We start from the raw sequence: 21,079 nt of genomic DNA on the forward strand, positions 1-21,079 counted from the left end.
TCGTCATTCAGTCTAGTTGAAAAATAGGGTTATAAATTAGATTTATCTTAATACATTCGAAAGTAATAGGATAAGAATAAACTGTACTTAAGTGATCTCACTTTAATTGGCCTTAGGTTTCTATATTTCTTATTTTAGGGTTCCATAAACTTAAAAAGTAACCTAAGTAATATCTTATATAAAAAAAACCCTTACCATAGAAAATTATACATACAACAACAAAAACAATAGCCTGTAAATTTCTCACTGCTGGGCTAATGCCTCCTCTCCATATTCCATCAAGCTGTTCCAATGCGGGTTGGTGGAATACACATATGGTAGAATTCCTATGAAATTAGACACGTGCCCGATATTTTCCTTCGCCGCCGATCACGAGATGAATCATAAGCACAAATTAAGAATGGATATTCAACAGTGCCTGTCTGAGTTTGAACCAGCAATCATCGGTTAAGATGCACGCGTTCTAACCACTGGGCCATCTCGGCTCTTATTTTTGCATACATCCTACGTCAAAATCAATAAATATTATTGCTACATAACATATGAGCTAGGTTAAAATTTAAAATTAATAGTTTCAATAATAACAAATGAATTGATCAATTCTGCCTAGATAGATGAATTTGTCTAATACTACCTCGTCATTGCGGCTCGACCACATGGAGTTATTATTTGCTTTCCTATAGTTGAAGCTCTTAGTTTTAGAAGCACAGTTCAATGACTTATTGACTAGCTTACATGACTGCAAGTCGTGAGATCCTTCGTTCGATCCCAAGTCGGACGAGAAGCTAAATTTTCGTGTAAATAAACTACTAGCCCAAAGTCTAGTAATGCGGATATTTCTTTGGTCGTGAAGAACAATAGCTACTCAAAAGTTACAAATGATATGGTGGTGTTTGCCTGGGTTTGAACCCGAAATCATCGGTTAAGATGCACGCGTTCTAACCACTGCTATCTCAGCTCAAATACTGAAAATAATGCAGTAAATAAAAGTAAATCGTAAAAAAATTCACATCTTTAAATCTGAACAAGCGGTACAAGTTTTACGAATTTTTTGTTCATAATTCATCCAGCGAAGTAAAACGTCGTAAAAACCGCCTGCGATAGACAAAGGCTTCATAACAACACCCCGTTTACGTTAAAAAGTTAAAATAAAATTGAGAGTACAGAAAATAAGCTACAACAACTTTTTCTTCCATATAAAGTCAAAGTTCTTTAACCTGATAGTCTTTGAGAGGTCTAATTATAATACGCGCATATTAATATTAAATAGTTCTTACGCGTTACACAAGAATAAATAACATTAAATGCTTTAATATAGACAAATATGACCTAAAACTAGTTACTGCAAAAATCTTGACCGCGTAGAATGATGGCAAGAATGCTAGCAGCATTTCCCTGTTGAATCGCAATTCCGATCCTCTGGGCAAAAAACGAACCAGCCCTCCTGTCACTAGTGGAGGCAATGAGGCGAGGTGTTATAATTTTGATTAAGCTTATTGCACCACTGCTCCAAGGGTTAGCCTTTGGGGTAGTGATGCGTTTCGACAGCAAATGGAATAAAAAAGTAATTTAACTTAAGACACAATCGATCTTTTTTTGCTTCAGCTTTTTCCGCAGCGGCACCGGCTCTTAACATTATTTCTTGGATATGAAAAAGCATACATAATAAACCTATAACATAAAACATTACTTGTACCTATTTGTAAAACCACATTTAAAAAATGAATAATTAAGATTATGGGCATTTAATAATTGCTAAAGTTTTACTCAAGATCATCTTTTTTTAAAATAGAATTAAGCGTTTGTGACGTAAGGTTTAAATTCTCTCACTTGACCTTTCTACAGAGTGCGATTGAAATTCATTTTAATGTTTTATATACGTACTACCAACCCCGGCTTCGTACGGGTGCAATGCTGACACTAAATATACTACATAATTTGTTTATTTACGACATCACATTAGAAACTTTTAAAATTGTCAGGGTTTTACTATAGTGTGCATGTATTATACATATAAACTTTCCTCTTGAATCACTCTCCTCATCATCTTTTAAAAAAACTGCATCAAAATTCGCTGTGTAATTTTAAAGATCTAAGCACACATAGGCACAGAGAGGTAAACGCCGCAATAAACCAAATGAAAGAAATATATGTTAATCTTCAGGATACATACTAATTATTTTTTGTTTTGAAAACATGATGTAATTAATTTGGTACGATAGAAAAAAATCGCAAAGTTACCTCTAAAAAAGTATTTTTTTGTTTTTTAACTATACTTATATACCTTCAATAATTTTGGTCTTTTGTCAGATTATTCTACAAACAATATATAAAATATTGTAATCTTAATTATTATCTTATTACCGGGTTGCTAGTATTATTTATACTAGCGACCCGGCTTCGCAGTGCAATTCTGATACTAAATATATTACAGAATGTATTAAAATACAAAACGCTATGTAATAGAGATTTAATTCTGTAATATCCTGAAAATATAAATTTACGACATCACAGTAAAAACTTCTAACATTATCAGTGCTTCTTAACTATATGTCGATGTATTATATACAAAAACCTTGCTCTAGAATCACTATATCTATTCAAAAAAACCTCACCAAAATCCGTTGCGTAATTTTGAAGATCTAAGCATACATAGGGACAGACATCAGTTAACGACTTTATTTATATACTATGTAATGATGTGTTAAAAATACTACTTGTTGGTATGAGAGCTTCACAAATGTAAGTTTAACTTCGTCGCGACGTACGTGAGTAAGTTAATAATATAAGAAGTAATGTTTTAGCTGAATTCATATTTGAAACGTTCTCGATTCGTTTTCCTGACCAAGAATACGAGTGCGTAAAACATATTTCTAATATTGTTAATATATAGTGTTCATATAAAAATAAAATCATATTAAAAAAAAAAAACAAAAAGTTTCTAAACACTAAATTGCCTGTCTTATTGGTCTAAGGGCGTATTATATCTGACTGATAAAAAATGAAGGGATTTTTAGTAAGAATAGAGCTGGAGAGACAGAAATGGATATAGTTAATACAAAAGGCGTGGAGCTATCAATTGTTAAAATGAATCATACAATTTACAAAATTTGTAGCTCAATTGATGGAAAATAGTATAGTTATATGTACTTGTCTCCGTGGTCTAAGAGTTTTGACTAAGAGTTTTTAAATAGCAACTCATATTTCCAGCCATTGATAGCACTAGCCACCTGTCCCGGCTTCGCACGAGTGCAATACAATAAACAACAACAGCCTGTAAATTCACACTGCTGGGCTAAAGGTCTCCTCTCCCTTTGAGTAGAAGGTTTGGAACATATTCCACGCTGTTCCAATGCGGGTTGGTGGAATGCACATGTGGCAGAATTTCTATGAAATTTGTCACATGCAGATTTCCTCACGATGTTTTCCTTCACCGTTGAGCACGAGATGAATTATAAAAACAAATTAAGCACATGAATCAGCGGTGCTTGCCTGGGTTTGAACCCGCAATCATCGGTTAAGATGTATGCGTTCTAACCACTGGGCCATCTCGACTCACGGCAGCAATGCTGACAGTAAATATACTACAGAATGTCTTACAACGTTCACAATTTTTTATTCGCTATCAGTGTTTCTTTACTATGTTGTCTTTGTATTATATTCAAAAGCCTTTCTTTCTAATCACTCATCTCTCGTCAACATCCGTTGTATAATTTTAATGATTTAAGTATACATAGGAACAGGCAGCATATACCCAAAAGTATGCAGAATCTAGCTCCTTTAAATCCTAATTTATCAAAAATATTCTAGATTCAACGGATCTCAATTTGGGGTCAGTCCATTACCACTTCCCTGAGGCCTGGACGTGATGAATAATAATTTAACAGCGAAGTTTACAGGACAAAATGTCAGTATCCTATTATATTTTTGGTAGAACCACCCCTTTGTTGGGCGTTTAAATTTTAAACAAGGTCAACGAACTCGTTTGTATTCACGTCGTGTCAATTTTAACCAATTTTCTAACCCTTAAAGTTTCTAGATAAAACGATTGTCGACATTTTAATTTAGACATCGAAATAACGCGATGGTTCCGTATAAGTAATATAGGCTAATGAGTGATATTCGCTAACCATTTGTTCTGCTTGCTTTAGAGGCTTTTGTTACAGAACAAATACTAATTTTTAGACTTGCCTTAGAACAAGAACCGTATGTGTGACAATTTTTTTTTTAACTTTCTATGACAAAGGAACATATAATATGATGGTTTACTATTAAACATTTTTATTAAAATATGGTAGGAATTTGTGTGGGCCTGTCCGGTTGTGTACCACTCACCAACAAATTATATTCCACGACCAAAATCTTATGACTACGCATTATGTCACCGATGGTGGGATGTTACCATATTGAACATACAACTCCCATTTTTGGTGGTTAGCACCACAATGACGATTGAAAGAAGTGGTTTATTATACTCTGGTATCGAACATAACCTCATATCATTAAATAACCCATTAGCTAATTTAAATTAAAAAAAAGTGAATTAAGAAAAAGTTTGACAGATAGTAAAGTGTATTGGGCTTTTTGAATTTCAATTAAGGAACCCTAAAACTTTTAAAACTCATGAATTTGTAATACGCAGGACATCTCAATGGGTTAAACTGAAGGGCCGAAAAGTTTCGAAAGCAATAAACGACATTTACTTATTCATCACAAGCAGTCTCTCGATATTAAATCCATACAACTGTTTAAAATAAACTTTGTATCAATTTCTTCATAATAAACGGATATACGCACATAACATTTTTTATACGGAACATCTATTGTCCGCTTGTCCGCCTTCGGGTAAGACAGAGTTGTTTACTGTGACGTATGCAAATGTCATGACGCTGTCTTATGACGTCATAGCACCGCCAACGTACTTTACTCCGTTATGGCTACTATAGATTATTAAAATATTTTTAGATATTTTTGTAACAAAATAGGTTTTATATTTAGATTATATATATATATATATATATATATATATATATATATTCTTAGAAACCAGATCAGAAGGGATTTTTTTTAAAAAACAAAATTACAGAAAACTAGATAATAAATTTAATCAATTTTACAAAATCACAAACTATTTGACAATTTTTACTAATGATTTTATGTAACAACAATTCTCCTAATTTAATTCTAAACTAACCCTAGCAACAAGACACTAAGAAACTTAATCGCAATGGATTACAAAAAATAACACACTATGACACCAATCGATCGAACACACGATAGCAGAAAGAGATCTGTCTACCGTCCACCCTCCTTTAAATACACTTCCTCCCACTACTACCCTCCCATATTCCTACACGGCCTTTCCTGACAGAAGACCGTCCCCGGGCTTCTTTATTTTCAACTGTCACGATCCGTTTCCACGATTGGGACGGAGAGCAGGGGATTTTCTTCGTTCACAGTGGAGGCAGCTAGTTCTGAGAATCTCTGTATTCCTGAGGGTCCTTGTTGTGGCTCGGTCTCTTCCACAGGCTGTACAACATCGGGACATAGGTCGACACCGGCAGTTAATTCCTCTTCTTCAGTATCTGCGTCTGTAACATGAAAATAAAACCACAGATTTTTCTGCATATTGCAAATCAACAATGCTGTCGATGCTGATAGCCATCATAAGCTAAGCTCTCTATTTACAGGAAACCTGCTCCAAGACAACTGACCCACAAAGTCAAGTTGTCGAATACACAAGGATAGCATGTCTGATGCTCTCTAAGATATATTCAAAACTAAGCAACTCAATTACCTAGGATAATGAATCCGATGCACTCCAAGATATCAATTATCCCAGGCCAAAGTCACTCCTGTGATAACGCGTCCGATGCACTCCAAGACAACAGTTATCACAGGCCCTCAATTATCCGCGGGATAACCAAAGTCCGATGCACTCCAAGACAATTGGTTATCCCCGCCCAGCCTCCCGAGGATAACCACAGTCCGATGCACTCCAAGACAAATGGTTATCCCCAGGTCAGGGATCCTACAGTAGCGTGTCCGATACACTCCAAGACAATCGCTCACCGTGTCAACTTGTTAAATTTGCCTTACTTTAGCCCTGAGACCATAGGATAGTATTCCAATCATAACAAATAAACAAAACATATTGGCTCATAAAGATTTTTAAATCATCAGTGAATTCTCAAAGCTGATCTTAAATTGCAAGCAAAAATAGAGCAGACACTCACCATCAAAGAAAGCAGCACAAACATCAGGAGTCCATTCTCCACGCCACGGAACAATATATTCCGCAGCCGCTTGAGTCGACTTGCCATACGAGCCAGCCAGTAACTGCAGCTCATAGCGACCGTGCGGAAGTATCTTCACCACCCGGTAAGGTCCTCGCATACACGAGTCTAACTTCCCGGTTGACTGCGCCTGCTTACGAACAAATACTAAGGAGTGTAGTTCAAAGGTTTGAGTTGGCTTACGTCTCCTGTTAACGTAGGCGTCCTGACGGGCTTGATTGTCACATATATGTTCAAACGCTCTCTGACGTCTCATCTCACGAAGGGCTTCCCGATTACCACTGGAGCCTTCAACAGCTACGTCCCGTATCAAGCTGCGTATGAGAGGTGTAGCCGCTTCGACGCCTATGAGCAAGTTCAAGGCAGAGTATCGCGTCGTCTTGTGTTTTGTTATGTTGAGAGTCAGTTGTAACTTCCACATAACCGCTGGCCACTCCTGCTGTCGGTGGTTGCACTCAATACGGACCATATTGAGTACTGTACGGCAATATCGTTCAACCTGTCCATTAGATTGGTGCATCTCGGGTGTTATAAAATGAGTATCACAACCCATATCCTTGACCCAATTAAGAAAATCGACACTTTGGAACATGCGGCCCCTGTCAGCGACAATCAGTTTTGGCGTTCCAAAGATTGAAATCATGTTCGTAAAGTGTCGCTTCAATTCATCAGTGTCTTGTCGGTACATGGGGTATAGCAAACAAAATTTAGAAAACGCATCTACCACAATGAGTACGTGACGATACCCGTCACTTTCTGGCAGGGGGCCTAAAGTATCTATATGCACTGTCTCAAAAGGTAAATCTGGTTTTTCCCAAGAATGAATTGGCTGAAAAGGAGCACGGGCTACTTTCTTGTGAGCAAGACAAATTATACAATGGGAAATGTACTTTTGTGCAAATTTTTTCAACCCTGGGAACCAAAAATGTTTTGTAATTAAGTCTACTGTTTTATCTACCCCGAGATGATCGTGTTCATCATGAAAAATGCGCATAAGGCTAAGCCTATGTCCTTTGGGAATAAAACAGCAAAGTTTAGAACTTTCACCAGTAGGTGTAACCTTAACATAAAGGATATCGTTTTTAACTATATAACGACTAGGGTCTAACTGTCCATCCGATAACCTTTGCTTTAAAGACTGCGTCTCCTCGTCAGCTGCCTGAGCAACTTGGGCCCAGTTCAAAGGTTTTTGAATCGTACATATGTTAACAGGGTTCCGGCTAAAGTAGTCCGCATGAGACAGCAGACAACCTTTTCTGTACTCAAGGCTAAAATCAAAGTCTTGGAGGTATACCCACCACCGGGCCACCCTGGGCAACAGGTCTTTCTTACGCTGTGTTAGTTTTAAAGCGTTGCAGTCAGTGACCACGGTGAAGTGTACACCCACAAGATAGTGTCTGAAATACTCAAGAGCCTTCACTACTGCCAAGGTCTCAAGCTCGTACGAGTGGTACCTACTCTCAGCCCCCCGGGTGAGTCTGCTAAAGTAAGATACCACTCGCTTACGATTTCCCTCATGTACCTGCATTAACACTGCTCCGTAACCAATAGAACTTGCATCGGTATGAATTTCTATTGGCAGCGAAGGGTCGTATATGGCAAGTACTGGCTCACTTGTAAGGCAATCTATGAAATATTGACGCGCGGCTTGTTGGTCGGTACCCCAGTGAAAGTTGACTCCCTTTCTGGTAAGAGCTGCAATACAGGAAGCTTTTTGTGCAAAACCCGCGATGTACCGCCTAAAATAACTAGCTAACCCCAGAAATTGCCTTACTTGCTTTACATTTTTCGGTGCGGCTGAGTCAATCAAAGCTCGCACCTTCTCATGACTCGGCCTAACCTGACCTTCACTAATCGTGCGACCCAAGTAATCTATACTAGTAGCTAAAAACGAACATTTCTTTAAGTTAATGGAAAAGCCAGCTCTTGTCAACGTATGAAGTACCCTACTAAGCAAAGTCAAGCCCTGATCGATGGTTTTACTCATAATTAAAATATCGTCGATGTATACGAGAATGTTCCCGGAATTAATGAGCTCGCGAAGAGTCTTAGAGATGATACGCTGATAAACGACTGGTGCATTCGCCAAACCGTAAGGCATTTTCCGATATTGATAATGTCCTTCCGGTGTGACGAATGCCGTAAGCGGAATAGATTGAGGATCTAAGGGAATCTGGTGAAAGCCGGTTGCCATGTCCAAAGATGTGAAATATTTATTATTACCCAAACGGTCTAAACAATCATCTATACGAGGCAAAGGAAATCTGTCTTTGATAGTAATTTCGTTGAGTTTCCGATAATCGACGCACATCCTATCCGACCCATCTTTTTTTTTTAACGAGCAGGATTGGACTTGCGTAGTCAGACTCAGACTCCTCTATTATCTGTTTGTCAAGTAAGTCTTTTATTATATCACGCACGCGAAGAGTTTCTGAATGTGACAGTTGATACGGTCGATAATACACAGGGCTACTAGTTTTAACTTTAATCGACATGTACCCTGTATTTACAGTTGATGTTGCAGTCCCGGTAATGAAATACTGAGAGAATTTACCGATAATTCCTAGTAATTTGTCCAAATCATTACCTACCAACGGTGTATTAATTGGTGTTGAAGGCTCAGAGCAAACATTCATTACCGTTTTCAAATTATCACTTGTTCTTGTCAGTAACTGGCAATTTTTTGTGCGAACGTATCTAACACCTTCCCTGTTTAAAATATCTGTCCCAATGATTATCGGTACGTTCATAAACTCAGAGGACACCACAAAGAGATCTACTTCAAGGGTTAAAGTGTCGAATTTGATTGGTAAGGTAACGTAAAAAGTACTCTCAATTTCTTGACTACCCAAGCCTTTTAAAACCCGAAATGTTGGTGTGTAGGAACATTTGAAATACTTTAGCAACGATGATGAGACTAATGACACAGAAGAACCGCTATCAATGAGAACATCAACCGACTGGTTCTGTATAGTAGCCGCTATGACATCTCTGGCTGGACAGATTCGCTGCAAAAATTTATTCGCTCTTTGTTCGAAGCTTCTGCACGCTGCTTAGCAAAACAAGTTTCAGCGCTGTGTCCTGGTCTCCTACAATACGTACATGGCTCAGGTTTAGACGGCACAAATGTGGAAGTTGACTGCTTAACCCTTTCACTATTAGACAAACTATTCGACGATTGCTCTAGCCTGACTCTCTTACTGCATGAAGCCTGTCTATGCCCTAACAGACCGCAGGAGTAGCACCTAACGTCACTGAGGTTTCGTTTACGTGAATATTCCATAGAGCGTTTACCTATCGTACTGTTTTGTAAATCGGGACGCGAGGACGATTGTTTAGAAGCATTGCCTGTAGTAGGTTTAACGTAAATCGAAAAGAACTCGACTAAATTATTAGGTGAAAGTTTAGCGTTCGTTGCTGAGGCTCTAATATTCGGATCAGTTATACCGCGAATTATTATAGCTGATACAAGCTCATCACTAAGCCCTTGTACTATACGCAAACGAAGCAACGATCGCCGTACATATTCCGCATATGTCGGGTAGTCATCAGAGCTTTTCGTCATTACTTCGAACAATATGCCCGCGAAGTCTGGTACTTTAGGACACAGAGATACAAACTCTTTCTTGAAATTCGTCCAACTACGATCGCTGGAGACCCATTCATTGAGCCATGATTTCGCGTCCCCTAGTAGACAATTCCCTATTCGTGAAAGGCATTCATAATCGGTCCAATTATTTAAAACTTTTGCACGATCTACCTCTAGACACCAATCATCAAAGTTATGTATGTTTGGATCAAAGCTTGATATGTAATAATGCTGAGAAGATTTGCCCGCCGCGCTAATCGAACGCATGGTATTAATAATGTAGTCGTTAACACTAGCCTGTATCGAGTTCGACGGTATGCCCTCGTCCCTTATTCCTAAGCCTGCGGATCGCAACGGCGGTATAGTCGAACGCTGTCGCGAATTGTGGCAAGGCTCCCGGTCACGGCTTGTTGCATTACGTTGTGGCGAAAGCGAACGTGAAGCTGAACGGCGACCTAACGGAGACAACTGTCGCATCCTATTGGGTACACGGGACCTACCACCCTCATGCGATGGCGTACGTAATTGCCGTGAAGATTGCCTACCATGAGCACTAGTGATTATCACATTTTCCTTCTCGCGATCGTGAGTATACGCTAATGTACGACCAGACGATGGACCCGGCAAGGGTGAAGCCCTTGTTTTCCCTTCTAACGCCTTAAGTCGAGACATCATTGCCTTAATTTCAAGTCTTAACATATCAGTCTCGTTAAGAGATTTTTCGCGGGACCTATTACCCTGACTATCGCAACGATCACGACGAGGATCACTATCACTGCGACGACGATTAAGCACACGTTCAGACATTTTCAAGAAAAAGAAAAATATCAATAATGATCAAAAAGACTCACCTCGAAATCACTCGATCTCAGCACACACTATTCCTAATCTTAACTATTTTCTCTAACAAATATACTTAACAACAATACGACATGATATTTAAAGTAATCCAGCGAAACAACTAATAAAGAAAATTATAAAAATAAAAAAAAAAAAGAAAGAAAAAAAAAATATTACTTCACATGAGGGTAATTCAAAAATAAATAAATAATAAAAGCAAAAAGGAGAAAAAAAAAGATTATGAGCTAGGCCAAGCCGTAGTGGGCTGAATAAGTTAGTATCCCACTTCTGATCTTAGAAACCAGATCAGAAGGGATTTTTTTTAAAAAACAAAATTACAGAAAACTAGATAATAAATTTAATCAATTTTACAAAATCACAAACTATTTGACAATTTTTACTAATGATTTTATGTAACAACAATTCTCCTAATTTAATTCTAAACTAACCCTAGCAACAAGACACTAAGAAACTTAATCGCAATGGATTACAAAAAATAACACACTATGACACCAATCGATCGAACACACGATAGCAGAAAGAGATCTGTCTACCGTCCACCCTCCTTTAAATACACTTCCTCCCACTACTACCCTCCCATATTCCTACAATATATATATAATATATATATATATATATATATATATATATATATATATATATATATATATATATATATATATATATATACGCCTTCGGGTAAGACTGAGTTGTTTACTGTGACGTATGCAAATGTCATGACGCTGTCTTATGACGTCATAGCACCGCCAACGTTCTTTACTCCGTTATGGCTACTATAGATTATTAAAATATTTTTAGATTTTTTTGTAACAAAATAGGTTTTATATTTAGATTATATATATATATATATATATATATATATATATATATATATATATACCGCGTTACCGCTCTTTATGGGAAGTGTACGCTCTCTTCTTCCTAGTTCCCAAGTCGTATCGGTTCAACAAAAGCGACGACATTATATGTACTTTCAATTTATACTTGGTAGTAGGGCTTTGTGCAAGCCCGTCTGGGTAGGTACCACCCACTCATCAGTTATTCTACCGCCAAATAACAGTACTCAGTATTGTTGTGTTCCGATTTGAAGGGTGAGTGAGCCAATGTAACTACCGGCACAAGAGACATAACATCTTAGTCCCCAAGGTTGGTGGCACATTGACGATGTAAGAATAGTTAATATTTCTTACAGCGTCATTGTCTATGGGTGATGGTGATCACTTACCATCAGGTGGCCCATATGCTCGTTCGCCAATGGAATCTAAAAAAAAAGAAAAAGAAAAATACATAATATATAGCCGGACGTTTCATGACAGCTACATGATTTACATATTCTGTCATATACCTGGAAAATCTATGAAAGGATTCATTGCCTACATGCCTTTATAGTTACATCTAGTACTCATTGTGTACATCTTTATCTATATCCTATCGCCGTGAACTAAGAACTTTGCATGTCGATTCAATATAGGAGAAGAAACAGTCGACTAGAACAAGTTGCTGTATAAATTGGTTGTGTAGATTTATAGTAAGCGGTCAGCAATCGCCGCACATCCTAGCAGGGGACAACTGTATCAATGTTACGAAAGATTTATCTAATTTGATTCTTCGAACGTAGGGATTGTATAGCACGCAATATGTATGCAGTTCTCATTCGAAATTAAAATAAAAAACCAATTACTTTATCGGTAACTCTATTTATAACTTTTTATTCTTGGTGGTAAGGCTCTTTGCGAACCAAGTGGACAAAGGCAACTCGTATTTTTACTTGGTTATAGGGCTTTGCCAAGCCAAGATGGCCCAGTGGTTAGAACGCGCGCATCTTAACCGATGCGCACACCCAGGCAAGCACCACTACATATGTACTTAATTTGTGTTTATAATTCATCTCGTGGTCGTCGGTACGTCGGTTAGTTTTATAGGGCTTTTTGCAAACGAAGGGTACATAACATATTAAGTGAAGCTACTACCGGTTCGGAAAATAGATTATACCGAGAAGAACCAGCAAGAAACTCAGTAGTCACTCTTTTTCAACATTTAGTAACAGTCATGTTAGTTGATTGCAATTTTATATGTATGTAATATATCCTGCCTGGAAGTCAACAGGTCATAACCACGCTTTTTTTTGGTCTGTATTTAATAAAATGCCTTATTTACCGATGTATTTTTTACAAATAATTTCAATTTACGAAACGGCAAAGTTAAAAATGTCTTCCTAAACTAAAATAAATCTTAAAGATCCTTAAAAATAATAATTTACGTTCGGATACTTGCACATTATGTCTTAAACATTACACATTATTTTTCCATAATAAGTACAATAACCAGCATAATTTGTTACAATCACGAACGACTGGTGCGGCCAAAATGGTTCAACTATAAAAGCGCTGTCATACTAGCGACTTGTGAACTTATTTCTCTCAAAATAAGTAAAGTAACCAATGCATTTTCATAGCAAATATAATATAAAATAAGTATAAATCCATCGTACAAAAATAGATATACAATACAAGTTTTTTATATTTAGTAATTAGAATTATAGAATACCAAGTAAGACAATTATTTGCCTACAAGATTATACAAAAACGGCTTAATAAGTTCGATCTTTTGCACACATGTTTAACAGCTATATAGCTATTTACGCATTACTTTTAGTGCAATAAATTTTAATTGAGTATTTTTGAATAATTGTATGTAGTTTACTAATTTCGTTAACAGCTGTTTCAAATGTATTTATTTGCTAGCAAGATTTCATAGCTGTTAACAGTCTATCTCAAACACGTTTATTATGAATACAATAGAAACACAAGGAAATACTGCGTTGACATTATTACAAAGACGTTTAAACATCGAAATTTTCGTCCGTACCACATTTGACAAAAACGCGCGTCTGCAAAATCGTCAGTCTGATGATGCTCTTACAACAGTGGTAAATTATCCAGTGAAATATATATGAAGCCAAAAATATCATGATATTTGACATATCGAATGTTATATTATATTCCCAATATACGATAATAAAATATATATTGAATACATTCTTAACTATGAACTTTAATGTATATTAGTGAACATTTATATAAAGCGCGTCTTTACATATGTAACGATAATTATACACACAATCTTTACATAGTATAAAACAAAGTCGCTTTTTCTGTTCCTATGTCCCTTTATATGCTTGAATCTTTAAACTCCGCAACGGATTTTGATGCTATTTTTTTAATAGATAGTGTGATTCCAGGGGATGGTTTTTGTATATAATACATGAACAATATATTAAAGAAAAACTGATAATTTTAGAAGTTTGCTATGTGATGTCGTAAATAAACAAATTCTGTAGTACATTTATCGCTAGTATAAAATAAAAGTAACGTTAAGTGTCCTACTGTTGGGCTAAGGTCTCCAGGTAATCCACACTGCTGCACAGCTGGTGAAAACACATATGGCAGAGTTTCACTGATATGAGACATATGCAGGTTTCCTCACGACTTTTTCCTTCGCCGACGAATATGAGATGAACTATAAACACAAATTAAGCACATGTGCAGTAAATTGTCTGCGTTCGAATCCGATATCGTCTTTTAAGATGGACGCGTTGTAACCACTGGGTCATCGCAGCTCTCTAAAATATAAAAAAAAAACAATTCAAATATCTATCCCTTATACTCCAGTGCAACTTTTATGTAAAATAAACTCCAAGATATTAATAACTTTAACACAGACTTTCAATAAAAAGAACAGTCTGGGTACAATGTAAACAGTCATTGGAAAAGAAGTTCTTCTGGGAAATGAGGTTTAATATTATGATAGAAAGCCTGATTTCCCAAAAATAACATCTTGACGCTTAGGCCTTTCTTTCTATCCACCAATAATATACATGATAGTATTGTTACAATAAATAGAAGTAAACAAAAATTAAGATTTTATTACCATAGTTATTGTTAGGTACAAGTATTTAAAACAGCTAAAACAGCCAAAAACTGCAGTCTCGTGAACAAGAAATTCGTAAATAATGTCGAAATCGAGCTCCATCAAATAAAAACAAAAAAACATAGTAAATATCCTGTTTTCAATACTTGTAGTAAACAGAAAGTAATTTAGATGAGGCCCATTCTCGATTTAATGCAGACTTGGAGCTTAATTCACGGCTCCATGCAAGTTGGTTACACATGGGAAAGGGGAAGGGTGGGGATATATCCCCTCACAATGTTTTTCTTCATCACGGAGCTCAAATTCACATGTAAATTAAGCTGAGGTGCCTTAGTCACAAAACATAAGCCCTAAAAAATAGACTGGAATAAACCTATACTAATATTATAAATGTGAAAGTACCTCTGTCTGTCCGTCTGTCGCTCTTGCATTACCAAACCGCTGAACCAAATTTGATGAAATTTGGTATGAAGCAAATTTGATGTCAAAGGAAGGACATTTTTTATTATTAAGTTTTTGTGTAACTTATGACAACTAGTTAAGATATAATTAATTTGAAATTTGTCATACTCTTTTACCCGTTTACGTGAATAATGTAATTAATGAACCTAATCCATAAATAACATAGTTTTATGTGTGTTATATTTTGCAATATTACAAAATCCGTGACCATCGCGAATTTTAATAACATTACGCAATGACCTTGACACGTGACGTCTACATGTGCTTTATAATATTAAGATATTATATAAATAAAATCGTAACTTTGTTATGAATTATGCAATAGCACATTTGTAAAAAGTCGGATACATGCGCCTAAATAAATATATTTAGCATCAAGTATCCGAATTACCATAAATATGTAAATGGCTTATAGTCAGAGAGTTTGAAACAGAGGTTCATTAAGGGGCCTTTAAAAAAATCCCTTACAATTTTTTTTTTATTTTTTAATTTACAGCCTAGGAAAAAGTTAGTCAGCATTGTTACAATACCAAGCTATTATTACGGTCCGGGGAGATTACCTTGCCGTCAGATATTTGGTAAAAGTTGGGTTATGATTAAAGAGAGATTTTTAATCTGTCTATACATCTAATAAAATCAGCGTGCCATTTTATAATGTTAATGTAACTGCTTTTTAATAAATTCATATTTATATATATGATACCGTACACGATACATATACCGAAATAATTGTTTTTACAATTTTTGTGTGTCTGTCTGTCTGTTTGTTTCTTTCTTTCTTGCTAGTCTTGGAACGGCTGGATTTATTTTGACGCGACTTTTAATGACAGGTAGCGGATATAATAAGGAGTAATTTGGGTTACTTTTATTTTAGAATTATATAAAAAATAAAAAGGAAATCCCCCGCAATGTCCAAATACAACCCAGTCTTGCGCGTTCGCTCTGCTCAGCCGTCACATCGGTTACCAAAGAGCTAATATCACAAAGCTGCCTGATACAGATATTATAAATTATAGTAAAATCTACGAACTGAACAAAAAATTTTTTGTTAAATTCAAACGCAGCTACACAAATTTATATAAACACCGTTACAAATAACGCTTTGTGTTTGTTCCCAATACAGCTGATTATAAGCGATTATAAGCATAGGCTTTGGATTATATACTAAAACTAGTACTAAAATCGAACGTCAACAAAATCATAATATACTAAAATAATATGTTTGTCTGAATTAAGGTCTTATCTCTCGTTAGGGCGATGTGTTAGTAGGTCATTCATCTCTCCATAATTATTATACAAGTGTCAAAATTTCCAACAAAAACAGACATACAATATGAATTATATGCGTAAACATTTGTAAAACAAAACGACCAACCTTCGATTAAGATTCACGCGTACAATCAACTAGGTAGTATGGCTTTGTGTGTACCATACACTTGAATGGTACATCTCATCCCTTTATGATTTAATAAATAAATAAATATATAATAAATATTGGACAGCATCAGATACATTACTCTGATCCCAATGTAAGCAGCTAAAGCACTTGTGTTATGGAAAGTCAGAAGTACCGACGGAACCACAAACACCCAGACCCGTTGTTTTGGGTAAGTAATCATCATCATCATCATCATCAGCCTGTTGTTGTCCACTGCTGGATATAGGCCTCTCCAAGCGCACGCCACTGTGGTCTTTCTCCGGCTACTCGCATCCAGCTCCTGCCTGCCGCCTTGCGTATATCGTCACTCCACCGTGCCCGAGGACGTCCTACACTACGTTTGCCGAGACGCGGTCTCCACTCTAGAACACGTTTCCCCCAACGGTTGTCGGTTCTATGACAAATATGACCAGCCCACTGCCACTTCAGCTTACTAATCCGGTGGGCTATGTCGATGACTTTGGTTCTTTGACGGATCACCTCATTTCTGATGCGATCCCTCAGAGAAACGCCGAGCATAGCCCTTTCCATAGCACGCTGAGCGACTTTAAACTGGTGGACTAGCCTTGTCGTGAGTGTCCACGTTTCGGCTCCGTATGTCATGACGGGATGGACGCACTGGTTAAAGACTTTCGTCTTAAGGCACTGCGGGATTGACGATGTAACGTAGTAAACTAATGAACTTTTTCTACATCAACTCGATCGGGAATCGAACCTCAGAGTGGCGTATCCATGAAAACCGGTGTACACACGACTCGACCACGGAGGTTGTCAAATTTATTTTAACATCAAAAAAGACCAAAGTGTAACAGTTTAATTGTCAGTGAGCCAGTGTAAAACTACATTAGTTTTATTACACATTTTTATTCTTGTCGAGGGTAGAAAGATATGTTGGACATTACTCTCAAGGACAATAACTATGGATTGTGAAAATCAATTGTCATCTTGTGACCTATTCACCCAACTGCCTTCCTATATAAATAAATATATGTTACTATTATTTTTTTAATATTACCTGTGGGACTTCGATATAGAGGCAAAGTCAATAAACGTATTTTCTTAAATTGATTCTCAGCTTATGTCGCGATAAACTCCTGAATTGGTTTTAATAAATAACAATATTTATTAAAGTTATTGCAGCTCGTTGTTTGTAAAACATTAGTATATAGTCTGAGCATTCTCATAATCCGATATGACGACCAATTGGACACGAGCGTGGTTCAGGGGTTGGACTATACCCATATGTGCTTCCACAGGAGTGTACACAATCCTAACTTCTGATTTTGCTATAGAAACACCCAAATAACTTTTTATCGGACTGACCTCGGATTTGAACCAAAGGATTACGCCCTTATATCTAACTATTAGACCAAGGAGGCTGTATACATTACATTCAATTTAAACAGCGAAAAAAATATTTAAAGTATATCTAAAAGAAATATTAGAAAGATATTTGAATATAAAAAATTGGAATATATGGAGCAACTCAATGCAAATGTGTAAGCCCATATTTATAATATATGTATATAAAAAATTATTATAAAATATGTTTTTAATTAAAAAATAAAAGTATTACAAAACAATCCCGGAAAAGTGTTCCATTTACGTCTGCATTACTATATGGGTTCTTACTTTTTCAAAATAACATATTTCAGTTTTATACAATATTTCATTTTTTCTCCTTGTCTATGAAACATTTGTTGACCTCTACCTTAAAGCTCACGATATATCGTAAATATGCACGTTTACTGTTTCCTGACTTAAGAATAAAAAAGAATACGATAACCTCTATACTATTCGATAACAAACGATAACTCGTTTTAAAATACCTTTGAAACTCTTATAACTAACGAAAATAATATGATTTAATTAAGAGGTATCGATCAGAAATAAGTATATACTAAGAAGTTTTTATAATTGGATATTTATATATATAAGAGTCGAGATGGCCCAGTGGTTAGAACGCGTGCATCTTAACCGATGATTGCGGGTTCAAACCCAGGCAAGCACCGCTGATTCATGAGCTTAATTTGTCTTTATAATTCATCTCGTGCTCAGCGGTGAAGGAAAACATCGTGAGGAAACCTGCATGTGATAAATTTCATAGAAATTCTGCTACATGTGTATTACACCAACCCGCATTGGAACAGCGTGGTGGAATATGTTCCAAACCTTCTCCTCAAAGGGAGAGGAGGCCTTTAGCCCAGCAGTGGGAATTTACAGGCTGCTGTTGTTGTTTGTATATCCAAAGATTAATCTCTACATAGAAACAAACAAATTTAACCTCCTTATAATCTTAGTTTAGATAGCATTAGTCATTTTTCCAAAATATATAATTATCTAATAACATACCCAACCTTGTCTAAAATCATATAACCAACTCCTGTAACCATCATTTCTTGGTAATAAACTCTGCAAACCCTTTATGTCTTACGCTCTATTTTTCTATATTATCTCCGAAGTTACAGAACGGAAACGTAAATTTCAAATTTAGAATTTTAAATTAGTACAGATTATAATCGTGTTACAAATAGTGCGATTGATATGTGACATGACCGAATATTTATGTATATATATATATATATATATATATATATATATATATCTTTATTCTGCTGACTAACAGTTGGACCGTTTTTGATGATTATTTTGTTTTTGAATGCGATTCAAAAGTTAGATTGGACCGAACGATATGTGTCACTGCGATTATGATTCGGGATTCTTTTCTTCAGTTAAATGTAAAATAAAATACTTATGTTATGCGTTCGAAGTCAGAACGAGCTGCTAAGAAATCAATTCTCAAAAAATTCCCTCTCAAATTACCGACAACTCATTTTTCTGACTAATTTGGGGCATAAGTAACTTTGATAACATAAATACAGTCCACGAGTATATTTTATGAAAGTTAATTTCCGAAACTAAATCATTTTCCGCTCGGTTTGTTTTTCTTAATATTAAAACATTGCACTTATTAAAATTTAAAGTTAAAATTGATGTAACGTTTTTGGGGTTTGGAAAATTAAAAAAAAAAAAACCTATAGAAGTAAATAAGAAAAATTCAATAAGTTTCAACTAAAAAAGTAATCAGATCTAATTCCTACGGTGTACTTACTAATCTATAAACTAACTATTTAATTAAGTATATTCGTTTAACTTATAACTAAGACAGTCGTTTGGCAAAACTATAGAAATTGCCCCAAAAAGGTGTTACTGTATTTTTTTTAATATTAATAGTACATGACAAGGAAAAAAAATATAAAAGTACAGATTAAAAATAAAAATAATGTCAAATATCACATTCTCTGTCATAAAATAAAATATAGATTAAATATTTCAAATGTAAATTGTAGTTTATTCCTTAATCTATGCAATAAAACTGTTCCCCTACATATATTTTCATCTCAATGAAGACTTACGAGGGGTCACTTAGACTGTTATGGTTGACAAACAATAAATTGCTGTTTCTGATACTAAAAAGATAATAGCTGTATTTCTTTAAGTGACCATTATAAACATGAGACATATTAAGACTTAGATATGTTGGCAGCATTGTATCATAAATATAATAAGAATTTTTTTTAATTGTTTTTGTCACATAGTCTATAATTTTCAACCCAATTAATAAATAATTCACCTTATATTTTTTTTTAAATCGGTAAAAAAAAATATTATTATTTATTTATACAATGATGAAAGTAATTGAACATATTTTATTTCAAAAATTTATACATAATATTATAACGCTTTTTCCACATAAACTATTGCGACTTTGTTTTTTTAATTAATTATTGTGTTTTTCAAAACAGCCAGCTACATAATCATTATTTTTTTAAACTGTCTAAATGATCATCAATAACAATCATTTTACATCTCAAGTGACAGAAACATGCTATAATTTAATTAAAATCTCGAAAACTCATATCAATAAATTTTGTATGCCATTCATTTTCTCAACGGCCGTTTTAGAAGTTATGATGTAATTAAAAAAGATACACGTCTCGTTTTGTAGGTTTCGAGTTCAAAACGACTTAATTATAAACATTAAAGTAAATTAAATTATTAAAATAACTTACGTGCATCAAAAAATTCGGCCAAGCAAGTTTTAATCACGGAACACGGGAGCACTAATAAAAACGTATTTAAAACACTCCTTTAACACGGTCATAAAATTATATTGAGTCACTTTGTTCAGCAGTGGATCGGAAACTTTCGCGCGGGAAACTTTGTTACGTTGAGCGTTAAGATCAAACACGTCCGCTCTCGGCGCTTGTCACGCGTCTACTGAACTGACTGACTGAAAAAAATCCTAATTTTTCATATTTCGCTCACGCATTAGGGGCGGGAAATATCATTCGAACTATGAATGTAAGTCGCGTATTGTCTTTGGTCAAATTGTTTTCTATTTATCGAAAAAAGGACAAAGGTCGCCTCGATTCCGCCTACTATTTTTATTGTAATATTATAGTAGTAGTCGAACCTCTTTCGTTTAATATGGACTTGCTG

The 21,079-nt window shown here is 35.6% G+C and overlaps 1 protein-coding gene across 2 annotated transcripts in view; it reads right to left on the reverse strand.

The window, feature by feature from the left end:
- Nucleotides 1–20,844, reverse strand: part of LOC124539695 (thyrotropin-releasing hormone receptor) — a 126,006-nt gene extending 105,162 nt beyond the window's left edge. For both annotated transcript variants that reach the window (XM_047117023.1, XM_047117024.1), the window contains exon 1: nucleotides 20,650–20,844. The gene's annotated coding sequence lies outside the window, so the exon portion shown is untranslated. The remainder of the gene's footprint in view (nucleotides 1–20,649) is intronic.
- Between the last annotated feature and the right edge of the window lie 235 nt (nucleotides 20,845–21,079).

Source organism: Vanessa cardui, chromosome 23 (assembly GCF_905220365.1).
Source record: "Vanessa cardui chromosome 23, ilVanCard2.1, whole genome shotgun sequence".
NCBI classification, from domain to species: Eukaryota; Metazoa; Arthropoda; class Insecta; order Lepidoptera; family Nymphalidae; genus Vanessa; species Vanessa cardui.